The sequence below is a fragment of the Vigna umbellata genome, chromosome 6 (assembly GCF_029865625.1).
Source record: "Vigna umbellata cultivar VRB3 chromosome 6, Vumbellata_1.0, whole genome shotgun sequence".
Classification (NCBI taxonomy): Eukaryota; Viridiplantae; Streptophyta; class Magnoliopsida; order Fabales; family Fabaceae; genus Vigna; species Vigna umbellata.
Genome location: NC_142170.1, coordinates 39155633 through 39161632, shown reverse-complemented (window position 1 = coordinate 39161632; position 6000 = coordinate 39155633).

Genomic DNA, 6000 nt, shown 5'->3' with positions numbered 1-6000 from the left:
GCGCCAAAAACTTGATGGGCAAATTTATGAACACCAAAATATGATGTCACAAACTTGTTTTTCAATCGGCAAGTATGACCGAATCGTTCAAGTAATAAACTTGGTAAGACCAAGTATCGTTCTTCCCAAAGGACTCACGGCCTAGTTTAGTTGTGTGGTTGTTTGATTAGCTAAGACTTAAAGACGAAATATTTGGATTTTTATATGCAAAAGATGAAAATTAAATATGTATGCATGAAGTTTTGATCAATGGCAAAAAGCAAAAGATAAACACTTTCAATGAAATATATGTATGAATATGTTGTTAGGGGTCAATTTCATCTTATCCACTCTCATATATTTTAGGAATTCAACATTCAAATCATCATTGTTAATGCCACTCTCTAAAGTACCTTTCAAGAAGGCTTCTCCCTAATCACGAGTTCATACAATTCCTAGCATTCCTAATGATCAGTTCATAAGTGCAGGAGCTTAACGACAACCAATATGATATTGGGAGAAATTCCCCGGATCTAGACTTCCCCGTACGCGCCCGTATCGACAAAATCAATAATCATGCATCGAATGAGTTAAACAATGCAAGCATTACACAAAGAGGAAAAACCCTAACTAATGATGAAAGAAAGCATAGATCTTAATTAAAAGATGTAAAAACAGATTCCATATATGAGAGCTTCAAAAGATTACATTGATTCCCCAACAAACATACAAAGTTTAGTTCACCATATTCATGGTGAACCTAGATGAATAACAATGAAAGAATGAAAGATAAAACCCTAAAAAGGTGAAGAGGAAGCATCAGGATCCAAGCTCCTCCTTCAAAGGGGTGAAAGAGAGAGTGTTTGCCTCGTTTCTGCCAAAGATACCTAACCCTAGGAAACCCTAAAGATTATATATTATTCGTAAATTACAGAAAATTAGGTCCAAGCCCATTAAAGTGCCGCTCAGCGGTAAAATACCGCTCAGCGGTAAAATACCGCTCAGCGGTAAGTGCGTGTCACGTTTCTTCCCCTCAGCGGCCATTTTGCCCCTCAGCGGTCCTCCCGTGAGCTCCTGAGTGCCGCTCAGCGGTAAATTGCCGCTGAGCGGTGACTTCGGCTTCTCCTTTTGCACTTTTTGATGTCTTTTCTGATTCCATCTCTCTCCTTCTTCACTTCTTTCACCAAATTCACCTTAAAATCTGCACAAAAACACTGAAATCAAGCATAAACCTGTCCAGCTCTCTTATTTCTGAAAATATGAAGAAAAGCATGATTTCAAGCTAGTTTCTAAGTATAAAGGTTGCTTTTAGTATCAATTTTAAGCATGAAAATAACAGTTTTTCAACTGTTATCAACCAGTCAGCATTAGCAACTCTCTGTCTCCCAAAGAAGAAGAAAAGTTGGTAGAAATACTCAAAGCCAACAAATGAGCAATTGGATGGTCAATCTCAGATCTCAAAGGTGTAAGTCCAACATTTTGCATGCACAGGATATTCATGGAAGATGATTACAAACCAGTTGCCCAACCACAGAGGAGGCTCAATCCAGTGATGAAGGAGAAGGTGAGAAAAGAAGTGCTAAAGTTACTTGAAGCTGGCATTATTTATCCTATTTCTGATAGTGCATGGGTAAGCCCGGTACAGGTGGTACCAAAAAAAGGTGGGATGACAGGCTGGAGGATGTGTATTGACTACAGAAAGTTGAATAATGCTTTTGGACCGGGCCCTGTTTCTACTCTTTTCCAACTTTATTTAAAGGACCCAGGCGCTCTAGGTTTTGTATCTCTGGCTGGAGCAACACAACAGCACACTCTTTTACTCTCTAAAGGCGGATCTGGAGGTTGAAGCTTCCTCTTCTACTCTTAGGGTTTTATTATCTCATGCTTTTCCATTGTACATCTAGTTTCTCCATGTTTATGGAAAACTAAACTATATTTGTTGTTGGGGAATGATGTAACCTTGTGAACTCTCATGTATTTGAATTGATTCTTAATCATATATGCTTTATTCATTAATTGTTAGGGAATTCATTTGTTTTAATGCTTGCTCTATTTAACTCATTTAGTTGCATGATCTATGAATTGCATGAGTGTCGAGAGGTTCCTTACAATTCAGTTCTTGTTGAATTCTCCCAAGGCTAATATTTCTCAAGGATGAGGGTATGAGTACTTGGTCGTCTTAAGCTCTTGATCTTCAGACTTAATTTTCTAGGAAAGCTAGGAATTGCACGAACTAGGAATTAAGGCAGGCTTATTGTGCCAAGGGATTGGGTTCTAAGTACTTTAGGGAGTGACGTTAACATTAATGCATAAAGAGGAATTCTTATATACATGAGAGGGAACCTGGTGAAATCTAACTCCAACAACATATCCATCTCATATTAAATAACATCCGTTCATCTTTGTGTTACTCTACTATTGATCAATTTGCATTCATATTTAATTTTCTGTCTTTGCATTTTAAATCAATGATCTCGTTTATTTTAAATCTTAATTAATTAATTTATCACACGACTGTGTAGTGCCGAGAGTCCTCTGGGATACGATACTTGGTCTTACCATTTTATATTACTTGTGCGATTTGGTACACTTGTCAATCCATCAACACACGTCATACTTTCTCATCCCATCACAATTATCACACCATAAGTTAATACCATCATACTTTCAGATTACATTAGAATTATCACCATTCCTCATCCATCACATCTTTTAAATAAATATCACACATAAGAGTAAAACAAAAATCCCACCTTTGAACACGACCGAACAGAAGATATCAACATAAATTATGGACAAGACCAAACAGGAGAACACTCCCTATATATGAATATGACCGAGTGGTCATCTAGAGATTAAGACTTACGCATGAGCCAAACACTATTAGCTTAGACCGAACACTATTAACTTGATCTGAATACTATTGAATTAGGCCGAACACTTATCGGTTAATGCTGACCACTAGTAGACCATACTGGAACACTATTATCTTAGGCCGAACACCCTTAGATTCAATACAAGTACAAGGCTAAGTAATATGAAGAGATTGAGTGCTAGTACAAGACCGAGCACTTCTGAGACCGAGTGTTAGTCCATGACCGAGCACTTCTAAGACCGAGTGCTAGTCCAACACCGAGCACTTATGAGACCGAGTGTTAGTGCAAGACCGAGTGTTAGTACAAGACCGAGCACTTCTAAGACAATACATGATCGAGCGGTCATAAACAGATAAGACCTAGAATAGACCAAACGCTATATTGAATTTAATAGTAGCACAAGACCGATCGGTCATTAACTGAAATTCCATAATAGCATAACTCAATAAGACCGAGCACCCAAGAAAGTCAAATAGTCATTAACAGGTAAGGTCTCATAGAGACCAAACAGAGTTAATACCGAACACCAGTACTAGACTAAGTGCTAGTGTATAACCATTCGGTCATTAACTAAAAACTCCATAGAAGTAGAATTTTGTTAAGACCGAACATAGTGGGAAGACTCTACGGTCCATGAAGGACCTTCAGCGAACTACATAATTCTGCAGAATGACTGCAGAATTATGAACAACACCAATCTTACCAATTTTATTATACTCACCCAACTTCTAATCCTTCAAACTTATATCATACCTTCTTATACATTAATTAAGAGTACATAAATCTTTCTAACATCATTACAAGAGTTTCATTCACAGATTTGTTGAAAACCGATCGTCCACTCGACTGCCCACACCTGTTTTCCGTTTTCTGAATTTCAATCCCTTGCACCTACACCTAGCATCCACTCATACTGAATTTACAGGTCCTGATAGGCACCGTATCATATGAGTGTAATTGACACGTGCTACTACTCAATTTTAAAATGCATGCATCGCATCTCAAATTCCGAAAAAAGTTTTTTTTTTTTTTGCCAAAAAATATATCGACTATCCACATCCAAAATAGACTACATCGGATATTGAGATCCGAAATTCTTCTATCAGATTTTCATATTCGACGTATAAATTTTCATACCTTTATTTTTATTTTTTCCATCAATTTTGTTTAGTAAATTTAATAAAATCATACAAATTATTTTTAACATTATAAATTATCTAATTAAACATTTATAAATTAATAAAAATTCATACAAAAAAAATTATAAATTAATACAATAATTAAAAAACTAATATAAATTATTATTAATTTTATTTTTATTTTAACTTTTTAATATAACTATTATAATAATACAAATTATATTTTAATAATTATTAAAATATGAAAATATATTAAATAATATTAGATTTTTAAATTAAATCAAACAGTTATTAAATTATAAATAAAAAACAAAGTTTTAAAAATTTAGTTAAAAGAGTGCAGTATTGCTTAAAAAAAGTTATTGAGGTTAAAAAAAGAATTTTTGAAAAATTGGAAGTAGAGGATGAAGTGTTGAAGGCACGTGCCCATTTGAATCCACGGCATCAGGTACCATGGAAAAGTTCTACAAGCACGAGACAGCCCAGGTTTCACATTCCTATGTGCGAACTAAAACGTTCATATTTTTGTCAATTTTATGGAAACTTAAAAATAATATCATTTTCCACTTAAATATGCAGTTATAATGCCCCATAGCATATTACATCGTTCATTACTTCTACCAAGTTAATAAAAATAAAAGAAAAACAGAAAACATAAAGAAGCTCTTAAGGTAATCCACAATACTTATTAATCCGAATCACTACAAACCTTTTCAGAAATATTTAAACAAAAACAGAAAAATAAAAAATATAATGAAGTTACATGTGTCACGCCCCATTTAATGCCACTGTGTCCTCATTAATACACCCACGCCCCCCACGTGCGGTTCCACTAATGTGCACTTTCATTCTCTGAATCTCTCTGACATATGTCACCTCGGAAGGTTCTGCACTCAATTCTGGAAGCCAGGTGTCAGCACAGGAAGGAACGTCCGTATGATTTGGTAAGAGAATTAAATTTTTCTGAAACACTCTTCCCCTCCTCTGCGAGCACTTTCATCTTCCTCAGAAATTCAAAATCTCCATTTTTCTCCTCCTTCTCTCTACAACCCCTCTCCTTCTCTCTGCTGTAACTCACCCTACGCTGCTCCGTTCACGTTTCAGCACCGTGAGAACCATCCCTGCACCGTGAGCTTTCCATCAAACCGAACAGTTTTGGATTCTGAAACGGTTTGAGGAGTTTTGGGGTTTGAACGTTAAGGGTAGAAGAGTATACTGGAATCTTGTTTTCTTTCTGAAGAACGAACGCACACTGCTTAATCCGGGTAAGGGAAGCTTAGTAATTTAATTCATACTTGTATGTTGTATGTAAACATGATATGAACTGAATGTATGAGATGTATGTCGATTGAGTATGCATGGTCGAACGTTGCTTTACTGAATGAATATGATATATGTTGGTTGAAGTGTATGATATGAGTGATACGTATGAATACGAAAAATGCATGCTTAGGAACGAGAGAATGTAAGTGAAACTTGAATATCAACTTCCCTATGATAACGTGTGTCCGACATTAAACGGTTCTCGACCGTTTGGTGTTCTAGTAAACTTCTTTGAATTGGAAAACTTTCATTTGGGAAGGATTCTGGTCGAGCGTGAGCTATGTAGGTCTTCTACTTAGAGCTCATAATGAACAGTGTCGAGCACCCTTATACAGATCATTCATCTGTGTCGACCAACAGTGTCGAGCACCCTTATACAGATCATTCATCTGTGTCGACCAACAGTGTCGAGCACCCTTATACAGATCATTCATCTGTGTCGACCAACAGTGTCGAGCACCCTTATACAGATCATCTATCTGTGTCGACCGACAGTGTCGAGCACCCTTATACAGATCATTCATCTGTGTCGACCAACAGTGTCGAGCACCCTTATATAGATCATCCATCTGTGTCGACCGACAGTGTCGAGCATCCTTGTAATACAGATCCTTCATCTGTGTCGATCAACAATGTCGAGCACCCTTGATAATACAGATCATTCATCTGTGTCGACCGATAGT